Source organism: Mus caroli, unplaced genomic scaffold, assembly GCF_978045245.1.
Source record: "Mus caroli unplaced genomic scaffold, Mus_caroli_1 scaffold_18, whole genome shotgun sequence".
In the NCBI taxonomy this organism is placed as follows: Eukaryota; Metazoa; Chordata; class Mammalia; order Rodentia; family Muridae; genus Mus; species Mus caroli.
Window position 1 is genome coordinate 66,120,284 of NW_028227273.1, and position 12,654 is coordinate 66,132,937.

General features: G+C 47.1%; 1 protein-coding gene across 4 annotated transcripts in view; it reads left to right on the plus strand.

Moving 5' to 3' along the window:
• Ilrun (inflammation and lipid regulator with UBA-like and NBR1-like domains) overlaps window positions 1-12,654 on the plus strand; it is a 67,891-nt gene that overhangs the window by 34,143 nt on the left and 21,094 nt on the right. The gene's annotated exons all lie outside the window — the stretch shown is intronic.

The window sequence follows — 12,654 nt, forward strand, 5'->3', positions numbered from 1 at the left end:
TCAGCTCCGTGGCTTTCCTCACGAAGCCATTGCGTACAATGCAGTGACAGTGTGGCCTTCCTAGCCGTGCAGGTAAATGTCTTGACATCCAGTCTAGTGTACTGCCTTTTATGTTATAAATGTAAGCTGTAGTGGCCTGTATGAGGTGTGCTTGCATTGTAAACAGTCCTTTTCTGGGGGCTGGCCTCAGTGGGTAGTCCATAGGTGCTGTCGGAATCCTGGCTGCAGACTTGTCATGAGCAACCCTGGACATGAAGTTGTGGAGATGAAGCACAGAATGGCTGTCTTCCCACTGCCAGTACCTCTTCCCTCCAATTATTGCCTCACTTTGGATTATTTATTTTATGTATGTGAGTACACTGTAGCTGTCTTCAGACACACCAGAAGAGGTCATCAGATCCCATTACAGATGGTTGTGAGCCACCATGTGGTTGCTGGGAATTGAACTCAGGACCTCTGGAAGAGCATCCAGTGCCATCTCTCCAGCCCTTTGCCTCACTTTTTAAACAGTGCCACACCTCTGCATTCTGCAAGTTTCACTGGGCCTGCTGACCTCATCGTCATGAGGCACTAGAAGCTTGCCCTCCAGGTTGTCTGCACAGGATATGTGCAGACTCCCCTCTGTGGTCGGGGCCTGTTTCAGAGCTCCAACTCTTTGTTTTGACTGATTATGAGTAGAACATCTGGGTGTTCTGTAGGTTGGGACTTTAAATTTCTCTTTCTTTCTTTCTTTCTTTCTTTCTTTCTTTCTTTCTTTCTTTCTTTCTTTCTTTCTTTCTTTCTTTCTAGCAGACTTAATTTGTTTATTTTTTTTGTATAAAAACCCTTATGTGGTAGCCACAGCTGGAGCTTGGGTCCTCTGAATAGAGACTCTGGTGTGGGTTTTCACAAGATGATCAGTGAATTCCTGATAAGGAGACTTGGTAAAGACAGTCTCTTTCCAGAGGTGGGGGTTAGGTAGCTGTAAGTCTTGGAGATGGCATCAAAGGTGTGGTCTTGGCAAAGTTGCCCAGGGTGGCAGTGCAGCCTCTGGCTGAAGTGTAGCAGTCATCTATACCGGCCATCATCAGTAGCTTCTTGGCACAGGAGCAGAGACAATGCCAGTGCTTCTGGGGGCAGGGATGAGACACACCAGCACAGAGCCACAGCGGCCTGTCACCTTGCATGTAACAGTGTGGGGCTTGCCAATCTTGTTCCCTCAGTAGCCTCTTCGCACAGGGACGATGGAAAGCTTGGCCAAGATAATGGCCCCTCAGGTGGCAGTGGCAACCTCCTTGGAGCACTTAACGCCAAGACCAGCGTGACCATTGTAGTCCCCAATAATGACGACTGCCTTGAACTTGGTCCGCTGGAGAGCCCGAGTCTGCTTCTGCACTGTGGTGATTTTCAGAACCTCATCCTTTAGGGATGCACCCAGGAAAAAGTCAATGATCTCAGACTCCTTAATGGGCAGGGAGAACAGGTAGATCTCCTCCAAGGACTTGATCCTCATGTCCTTAATTAGGCGGCCAAGCTTGGTGACGGGGATCCACTCCTTGTCTTCAGCTTTAGCTCCACGAGCCCCAAGGCCTCGACCATGGCCACAGCCTCGGCCTCCTAATCCTGGGCCCCCAGGTCCTCCAGGCCCTCTCGCTGCACCAGCATCATCTGCCATTTGGTGTTTTCCCAAAGAAGTAGAAGAAGCTGAATTTTTCTATATATTAAAAAAAAAAAAAAAAAAAAAAAAAAAAGCTCCCTACAAACAACCTCCCTTGATGACTGTGCCAACCCTGAACTGGTCATTTGTCCTCTCCTTAGTCACAAGCCAGTTCCTGGTGCTCCCACTATGTCCTGTGCCCTCTTAACTGGTCCTAGAAGTAATGTTCTCATATTCAGCCCATAGAAACCAGATATTTTTGCAGTCCGAAAGATTTCATAGTAGAAAGAGTGTTTTACAGTGCTTACATGACATCATTGCTCTGCCAGGGCCTCCTGTGTTGGAGTCAGATTTCTGTCAGCCTGGCCATCCCCACGTCAGTCTCTGTGTCCTGGCTCCCTTCTGTCATCACTATCTGAAACCTTTCTTTCCAGCAGACTTCTGCTCTCCTCATGGCCTAACACCATCGTTCCCTCCCCTCTTCCTACTCTCCTTCCTGCCCTCCAGTCCCTCTCTTAAGTCGTTTTGTGGATGGTGTTTGTCTGAACGCTTGTACACCACCAGCATGCAGTGACTTCAGAGACCAGAGAGGGCGCTGGCTCCCTGGGACTGAGTTATGGATGGTATGAGCCCTGGCTCCAGCACCCTCCCCTTTGAGACAGGTGTGGTGTAGCCCAGGCTATTCTGAGTTCAATGTGGAGCTAAGAGTCACCAGTAACCTTCTAACCTTCTCCCTTCAGCTCACAGGGGCTCTGGTTACAAGCACATGGCACTGCCGCTGCCTCTGGCTCTGCCTCAGCTTTTCATCTCTCTGTTCCCTGCCCGCTCCCTTTCTCCTCCTCTCCCTGCACTGTGGATAAGCCCAGGGTTTCTTGTGAGCCCCATCCTCAGCTCTTCACAAACCTCTCTCTCTGTAGTTAGGTTGGTGGGGGGGGGGTGGAGTGGAGAGGCATACATACCTACACATGAAATTAAGTATTTTTTAAAAAGAGTTTAGAACCAGCCTGGGTTATATTCAGAGTTGTAATATATATGTAGCTCAGACTATTATAGCTCTGCATATAACCCAGTATTTTTAAAAAATACTTAATTTCATGTGTAGGTATGTATGCCTGTGTGTGTGTGTGTGTGTGTCTCTGTGTGTGTGTGTGTGTATGTGTGTGTGTGTACACCATGTGAATGTAAGGGCCCTTGGAGGTTAGAAAGAGGCATCAGCCTCCCTGGAGCTGGAGTTACAGATGGTTGTGAGTTTCAGTGTGGATGCTGAGAACTACACCCAAATCCTCTGCAGCAGCGATGTACTCTCTCCAGATGTGCTCCCCATGCCTTTCTCAGTAACGTTTTTATTTATCTCTTTTTAAATTTTGTTTTGCTTTGAAACAGGATTTTTCAGTGTAGCCCAGGCTGGACTGGACCTCTCTGTATTTATAGCTCAGGCTGGCCTTGGCTTACAGTGATCCTTCCTGCTTGTCCCTTCCAGGTGCTGCGGTGAGAGGTGTGTCTCATCACCCTGCCTGTATTCTCGGTTCTTCTTTTAGTTTGTTCTTGCACTGCTCACACATACACTGCAGCTTAGTAAAGTTTTAAAACGAACATCATTGTTTTGAGATGAGAATAAATTGATGTAAGTGTAAGTGTATATACAAGTATATATAAGATACACTTGTCTTGTTCCTCTGACAAAGCAGCTCGAGGGAGGAACGGTGTATTTTCCTTAATATTCAGAAATCGAGGTTGGTCATGGCAGGATTAATGTGTGGGCCACCAGCCTAGGCTTCTTTTTACGTGTTAACTTCTTCTTTAGAGCGTCTGTCTTTTTGAGTCAGTGAGACGGTTCAGTGTACAAAGAGCCTGCAGCGGTGAGTTGATCTCTATACCCAGAATCCACATTTGTGAAGGAAGGACCAGCTCCTCTAAGGAGTCCTTTGACTGCCACATACATACTGGGGTACTGTGGCATGTGTGTATCACACGCATACATTAAATAAGTATAGTTATTTTAGTTCTTTTTGGAAAAATACCTTTTTGTTTATTTGGTTGGTTTTTGTGACACGGCCTTCATACATAGCCTTGGCTGTCCTGGAACTCATTCTGTAGACCAGACTAGCCTTGAACTCACAGAGACCCACCTGCCTTTTCTCTTCTGAATGCTGGAATTAAAGATGTTTACTCTCCTACCCCACCCCCACCTTAGATTTTTTTTTTTTTTTTTTTTTTTTTTATGTACACGTGTGCCTGGTGCTCTGAGAGGCCAGGAGAGGGCATCAGATCTCCATAGAACTGGAGGTACATATGCTTGTGAGCCACCATGTGGGTGCTGGGGACCATACTCAGTGCTTTTACCTCTAAGCTTCACCATAAACTTTCCTTTAGTGTTCTCTAGACATCTTCCCGTAAGATGCTCAGTGTTCAGAGAAACCCTTGAAAACATTTTTGTTTTGGTAAAGATGCTGCACTAAACTGGGGTACTTGTCTGAAAAAAGTGTTTTAGAAGGGACACAAAGTTGTAAATGAAATTTAAAATCTTTAAGTCTTTTTTTCTGAGACTGGCTGTCTCCGATTCAGACAAGGAAGGCTGCTGTCGGGCATGCTTCACCAGGTGGTTATATCTGCCTCGATGTAAGTCAGAGGCAGTGTGTGAAGTGGCTGTGCTTCAGAGAGTAGGGGAGGAAAGGGTGTAATTAGATTACAGTTTTAAAAATAGTTATATATTTAAAAATATTTAAGGTATACTTAAGATTAACAATAACAAAAAAGAAAGAAACCACTGCATTTTTTCAGAGAAATCTTTGAAATGCAGGTGGTGTGCTCTGACCTCGCCAGTGTGAAAGACAAGTTGTATGAAGCAGTGATCATCTCTGTGGGGCGGTGACTAGCAACATACTTGTGTGTCTAAGTTTGAATCATCGAAAGCCTGACTGTCCTGGCTGGGCAGCCTCACTGCATGATGTCAGCTGGACCTTTGTCTCAGTGCTTGCTTCCTCTAACACCACAGTCCCCATCCACAAGGATTGAGGGAAGGCACAAAGGTCTGAGGGTTTGTTTGTTTTTTAAACAGGGTTTCTGTGTTTGCTATGTACTCTGAACTTTTCCTGAAACTCACTATGTAGACCAAGTTGGCTTCACACTCACAGAGATCAACCAATCTGCTGCTGCCTTTCAAGTACTGAGATTAAAAGTGTGCCCCACCCCACCCCCAGGATATAATTTAAAAATAGCATTATCACCCCTGTTCTAGCAGCAGTATCTTGTGCAACACTACAGTCCAAGGTTCTGGATTTAAGGTAGTGGTGGCTTCCTTTTAGCTGAGGAGCTATTGGTTCTGTTCTGTTTGTTGAGGTCTTACTGTGTAGCCCTGGCTGTCCTGGAACTCACTGTGTAAACCCAGCTGCCTTGACTCATGGGCAGTTATCTACCCTGCTAAATGAACATATTGATGCACCATACTCCTCAGTTTATGAAGTGGTACAAGCCAGGAAGTAAAAATTCAAATTTAAATGCATGCAAACTGTTGCTGGATTATTTCACAGTGAGAATTCTTAAATACCTTCTATACTCTCATCCCAGATCGGGTTCTCTAGGCTGTAACTCCTTAGGCCTACTCAGAGCAGTGCATGCTTGTGCTCTTGGGTGCCTCTCATCAAGTCAGTGTGCGAGGCTCAGAGCTTAGTCTGAGAGCTTGAGTCTTCCATGCAGTGTATAGTCCTGAGTTGCTGCTTAGGCTGTGACTGTCACCTTAGGTTTAGAGACCTCTGCTAGCCTAGAGGCAGCTTGCAGTCTTCCCTGTAATAGTGGCCAACACCCACCACATAGTGCTTTTGTGGGTTTCCCTGACAGTGCAAAAGACTTCTATTAGAAATCAGTTCATTCTCTGCTCTGTCTTTTTTTTTGGGTTGGGATTTGGAGGGTTTTTTGTTGTTTTTGTTTTTTGAGGCAGGGCCTCTTGTAGTCCTGGCTGTCCTGTAACTCACTGTGTAGACCAGGCTGGCCGCAAAGGCACAGAGATGAATGTACACCTATCCATCCACCTCTGCGCTGTCCTGAGCTTTCTTTTCTCTTCTCTCTTCTCTCTTCTTCTCTTTTTCCCTTTTCTTTCCTTCTCTTCTCTTCTCTTCCCTTTCCCTTCCCCTTCCCCTTCCCCTTCCCCTTTCCCTTTCCTTTCCCTTTCCCTTTCCTTTTGTCTTGAAAGAGCTTGTGCTTCCTCCTGTGCAGAGGGAATGAATGGTGAGCCTGCTGCAGTGAGCCTGTGAGTTCTGCCCGATTCCTTATCTGCCTGCCTGGGGAGTCTTACTTGCCCTTTATTTTGACATGGTGTAGAAAGCTTGAGTCAGGCGTTGGCGTAATGGCACTAAACCAGTTTTTCCTTTTGTAGTTTCTCTCTCTTTTTTTTTAATTTCAAAATTAGAAGTGTTTAGTAAAGAGACCTTATATGTGACCCAAGACTGACTTGAAGAGTTTTTAAATGTTTAGTATGGGCGGGTGAGATGCCCTGTAAATAAGGTCTTTATTACCAAGCCTGACAGCCTGGGTCCCAGCCCTGGGCTTCCTCAGTGGGAAGAGAACCCAGCCCTACAGGTGGTCTGTCCTCTGACCTTCAAAAGCCGGCAGTGGATGAACACACCCACATAGAAACAGTAAGTGAAGTTAAAATGAATTTAAAACATGCATAAATGATGCGATATGGTTCTTTTAGCATAGTGCCATGTCACTGTGTGGCTGGTCAATGGCTCGCACTGTAGGGCAGACCCACTCCTAGTACACTGTACCAGTTTCTATGGTGGGAGGACAGGACTGGGAGTTTATTTTCCACTTGGTGCAAGGCACAGTTGTGGGGTCAGGACAGCTCAGTGTGGTGATGTGGTAAGAGAGGAGGAACTCCTTCTAGCTTCTGCTGGTATCTTGCTTGCTGCAGCCTGCTTAGGTTACAGGGTGGGGCAGGCTCCCTCTTCCTCCATAGGAGCCGGGACTGTGGCTGTGCCGGGTCAGGATGGGACCCTGGGATTGACCTGGCTGGGCTAGCTGCTTCCTAGTAGTTTCAGAAGCCAGTGGAGATAACCTTGCGGCCTCGGGTGAGAAAATGGACTTCTCAAAGTAGGTCCGGTCCGTTGCCTAGGGTGAGCCTTAGGGAGACCTGGGTGGTGGAGCCTAGTACCCACAGAGCACTTAGTGCCTCCACAGGAGCTGTAACTAGATAAGGAGTCCGAGCAGCATGGAGAAGAGATGGCTGCCAAGCCTCAAGCCCTTTGGGCTGTAGTGTGGTCAGGGCTTAGAGTGAGAGCGAGCCTGTCACAGGAAAGGCCCTAGAAGGTCCCCCCCTTCTCAACAGATCCTCCTGCCTGTGTCAATCATTGTTTGGTTGTTTTAGGTGGGATGGTGGTTGTTGTTGTGTTGTTGTTGTTGTTATGTTTTGAGATAGGGTCTCTCCGTGTGTCTCTGTCTGGCTTAGAACTCAATATGTAGCCTAAGCTGACCTCAAACTCACACAGATTTACCCGCCTCTGAGGGCTGCATTAAAAGTGTGTGCCACCATGCCTAGCTGTTCCAGTTTTTGACCTCGGGCTGGCTGGCTGGCTGGCTCTGCAGGTAAAGGTGCTTCCACTAGCCACCAAGCTGGAGTGCCAGATTGAACCCACAGGACTCACACAGTGGGAGGAGAGATCTCCTCCTGTTACTGAAACGACAAGACAGTTAAAATGCTAGTATTAATAGAAAACCTTAATACCCCTCCTCTATAGAACCTGCAGGTTACACAACCACAGCAGTGTGCCTGAGCCTGGGGTTTCTCTGTTGCCATTTGTGTTCCTGACTGCAGAGCGACTCTGGGACTCTGAGTGTCAGCTACTGTTTCTTCCTGCTGTCCCTGCAGCCTGTGGATCTGGTGGCACATCCCCATTCCATCACTGCTGTGGGTCCCTTTCTTCTAATGCTCTCTTGATAGAGAAGCTGTGTTGTCAGCTGTGTCGGCCTTTCAGGGGGTCATCTGTTGCCTGGAACTTGCTGTGAGTCGTCAGTCAGGGCTGTCTGAGTACTGACCCTCCCACCGCTGTGCTTGGACGATAAGGGTGTGGCCAGCATGTGGTTCCTGTATTTATACTCCTTCAGCTGGGAGCTTATTACATCTTGATCCACACTCATAAAGCAGAAAGAGAGGAAGGAGGGAGCGTGCCAATGCCCCCCCCCCCACACACACACACACGGATCATAGAGCAAGTGCACTGGGAATTAGTGTTTTCCACCCAGCCCGTGACACACTTCCTCCAGCAAGGCCACACTCCCAATGCTGCTCCCGTGCTTCCAGCAGCTGGGAACCAGGGATGCAGATAATGAGCCCATGGGAGTGGTGCTCATTCAAGTACTATATTAATATAGTACTATATTAATTGTCTCAGAGGCTTACTGCCTCCATCTGCTAATTTCAGTTTAGTCCTGGAAGCTTAGCCTCAGTAAAATCTACTCTAGGCCTAGATGTTTTCAGCCTCTGAGACTTACTGCTGAATAAACTCACCCTTTCTCTCATTCTTTCTGAACTTTGACTGGCTGCATTCAACTCAGCTGTTCTGACCCAAAGCAACTCTACAGACTGACAATTCAAGCTGGCTTTTTTCAGCTTCTCACTGAATCGCTCTGTTTGGTCTCATACTAACTTTGGTAATCTGTTCTAATCTTCTGGCTCCTTCCCATTCTCTAGCTCATCTGTCTTTTCCTGTGTCTAGCTTGTTCTCTCTCTGCACCATCTCTGCATAACTGTCCCAGTAAAACTGCCTCCTCTCTGTACTGTTCGATCTTATGTAGCCTCTCTCTCCTCTCTGTTTTCGTGAGATTTGGGCATATCCTATTTTGTCAAATCTTTCTCTAAATCATCACTTTGTCTGCCACACAATGAGACACCACTTTCAAACACAGGTGCTTTCTTCTACAAAGTGACTTTATCTTCATTGTTTGGGAGGAAGGGTGTGTACTAAGGGCTGGGCCATACCACAACAGATAGGTTATTTTTCAGTAAATAACACAGTCAGGGTTTATGGTGTGATCAGATATCCTGCATCAGTAGTAGATTTTCCTTTTTGACAGTGAGAGGGATATTGATACAAAAGCTTATTTATTTAGCCCAGGCTGGCCTTTAACTCACCAAGTAGCTAAGGATGGCAGTGAACTCCTGATCCTCCCATGGGTGTATGTCACCACATCAGGATGGTCTTTTTGGAAGTAAGGGCACTAAGTGAGCTGAAGACAGGATTCAGTGTGTTTGGTACATCATAGTCTTATGTAGCGGTTTTATTCCTTACACTATTGGCACCAGAAACCATAGACCCTGCTTGTTCAGCACTGTGGTCTTCATCCCTGCAGCTCCTGAAGCTACTAATGTGTTTCTCTGTCTCTGTGGGAACTCTTCCTGGAATGTCAAGGTATATAAACTATTACTAAACTACCTTAACCATAGCAGAAACAGAGTCTGGAGTACCTGCCGCCGAGTGAACAGATAGATGTACTTGGTCATTGGTACCGGCATGATGGTGGTGATTCCCCGCTTGACTAGAGAAGAGCATGAGTCACGTGCGGATTGATCTCAGGAGTGCAGTAACCACCTTCCAGCAACTCAGTCTCTGAATCTGTGAGGTGAACCACTACCCTCACAGGATTTGAGAGAATTAGAGAAGGTGGTGACCCTCTAAGTACCCACTAAGGGAATGCCAATTTTAGGTCTTTTGTGATTAAAACAGGTCTGACCCTGGCTGCATAGTGCAGGAACCCCACTTCAATTGTTGGTTCATCTGTTTGGACCCTTCTTAGTAAAGTGGACTCCTTAAGGGTTCAGTTTTCTATTTGCCACAGCTGCTCAAGTGTGGAAGTCCAAAGATGACCATGGGTGTCAGCTCTTGCCCTCCACCTAGTTTGAAATGGTGCCTTTGTCCTCTCTGTGGGCATCAGTCTGTCTGTCCTTTCAGTGGGTATCAGCCTGTCTGCCCTCACTGTGGGCAGTCTGTCCTCACTATGCATCAGTCTAACTGGCTTCTGAGGAGGCCATGAGTTTCTTCTTGGCTCGGGGATTTAAAAGAAGTCCTTATGAGGCACAGCCTCACTCAGTGAGCGCCATCCCAGTTGCTGCTTGAGGAGTCTCTGACTGAGCTCTCATTGAGTTATTTCCTTGTTTGGCGTCATGGTGGGATTCTGTCAAGGAGAGTCAAAGGTCCAGGACACAGAGCAGCAAGGGCGTCGACTGCAGCTTCACTCTAGTCTTATTTCAGACTAGAAAGGTCTTTCCCCAAGTAAATCTGTTTGAAGTTCTTATTGTTGTGTAAACATTAGTGACAGTTGTATTGTTACTGTAAATGTTGGCTTCTGAAGGCCATGGGGGCTGTTACTCTTAGGCATGCATCTGTGGTGATGAAAAGCGTTTCTGCCCTACCAGGTAACAGTGAGATTCTGTGTCCTCGGTGTGGGGAGGCTGGAGATAAGAACTGTGCAGTTAGGAGTGAGCTATGAGATGTGTGCAATGCGGTGGTTCATGGTGCCTTGTGCTTGAGTGTTCACCGACATCTGTATTGGGCTCTGATGCCCTCTCCTGATGCAGAGAAGCACTCACATTCATAAAAATAAATAAATGTTAAAAAAGAAATGCTTCCTTCTTCATACTTGAGCTGCAGGGGGACTGGGATCAGCAGTGTTACAGCTCTAGCTTCCCTATGGGGACACTGAGGAACACTGATGGACTCCACAGATGTGCAGAGGTCACCAGAGCTGGAGACGGCCCTCTCACTGTGCCTCCTTAACACAGCCTTCTTGACTGCAGTGCAAGCAGAAATGCAGAACAACACTACATTGTGAAGGAACTAAGATTATCAACCAGACGTCCCAAAGAAACACTAACACTAGACCAGAAAAGTGGCTGGGTGAGTGGGAGATGGATACACACACACACACACACACACACACACACACACACAGTTTCTCTGTGTAGCCTTGGCTATCTAGGAACTCATTCTATAGACCAGACTGGTCTCGAACTCAGATCTCAGATAATTTACCTGTCTCTGCCTCCTAAGAGCTGAGATTAAACGCATGCGCTACCATTGCCTGTTATGTGTGAGACTGAGTCATTGTACAGTTGGGATTGTAGGCATATATCACCATGCCTGGCTCAGACTGAGGAATTTTTAAAGTAGGCATACTGTGAGTATGAAGAGACATAAAGAGCATGCACAGTGACATATGAGCAATGTGAGCAGAAAGGTGGGGGCTCAGGATAAGGGAGAGGACAGTGGGCTGAGGAGGTAATCTCTGAGCCAGAGGCTTTTCATCCAGGTCCATCGCAGAACCGTACGTAACGCAGAGAGGAAAGAGAACAAGGGCTGACGGCGTCAGCAGCAGTAAAGGCCTCTTGCTGCTCTTCCCGAGGATTCTAATTCAGTTCCCGGCACTCATCAGCAGCTCTGTTAGGTCAGGTCCAGGGGATCTGATAGCTTCTCCTTGTCTAAAGTCACAAACACATGTGTACACATACACTCAGTTACATAAGCAGAAAGGAACTGTGTGCCAGCCACCCAAGGTAAAACACTGGTATGTGTTACTGGGAGAAGAAAGAAGCAATCAGTAAAGGCTGGGCACTTCCCCAGTTGGTGTCAGAAACCAAACAAAGACAGAGGGAGCATGGGCAGCATCAAACACAGTAGACACACAACACAGGCACACACACTCCCACAAGAGCTGCATCTCTCAGACACTAAGTTCACTGACAGACTCGGAGAGACAACAGCATCACAGGCCTTTGAATTTCATTTTATCCTCTTGATTTCCATCATATGTCCTAAACAGGCTAAATAGCAATAGACAGTTGTCCAGAAATTATCTGGAAAAGAGTATGAAACAAGGTGATGAGACAGCCTTCACAGGCTGTGCAAGATACCCTGGCAAAGAATGAAGATAGCCAGACGCGCAGAAAGGAGCTCTCTAAGGACAGGCTGATAAAGCATTGTCATTTCTACCTCCAGTCTCTGGAACCATGAGGTGGCAGAGTGTGAGTCTGCACAGGGACTTGGTATCAGCGCACATACGAACATGCAGCACTAAATGAGGAGTATAGGCTGTGGCTGAGGGTGATGTTGGGCCTCACCACCTGACAGTTAACAGACAGTACAGTGCTGTGACCAGAAAGGAAATGTCTGTACTTTCTCTTATTTTGTGATGAACCTGAACCTGCTCTAAAAAATGAGCTGTGCTTAACAGATTATGAAGAGAGTTGTTGCATATTATGAAATAGTAGCCATGCAGGTAGAAGGAGTAGAAGGGCTTACCTGGCCAAGCACCATCTGGCTGGCTGGCTGGCTTTTCAAGACAGGGGTTTTCTGTGTAGTCTGGCTGTTCTGGAGCTTGTTCTGTAGACCAGGCTGGCCTCAAGGTCCTTGACTGCCTGCCTCTTGCCTCTGCTGGGATTTAAGGGATGTTCAACCATGCCTATCTCCCAAGTATCCATCATTAACAGAGTTTAAGAGAGTTGACAGGGAGACACTGCTTCATTTTTAGACTGAAACTAGTTTGATTGAGCTGTGTCAAGTGCATTTTGGGGTTTTGGTGTGTCAAGACTGTGAGATAAATTAGAGAATATGTTTGTTCTCCCTGGCAGGGAGGAGAGCCACAGCCAGGGTGTACAGCTTCGGTGCATCTGGCCAGTAGCGCATCTTAGTCCTTCACTGCAGATGGCAGTGGGCGAGCAAGGGGTAGGGGGTACCTTTTTACAAGAACCAGATGGCCATGGAGAGCCCCGACCCACAGCACGCTAGTGCTGAGCTAAGCCCCAGGTCTCTGCTCACCACTGAGCTGGAGAAAATGTTTGCTTTAGTTTGTACCCCATAATGGACCTGTGTGAAGCCAGTGAGGTGAAAAAAAGGCAGGAGCATATCAAAGGACGGCCTGTGCCTGAAGAGAGAATATGGAGAGGAGGGGTACTGCCTTGCTTGGTGTGTTGGTCCTTTCTTGCCTTAGTCAAGCTAGGATTGTGCCATGAATTGAGAACAGCTTCC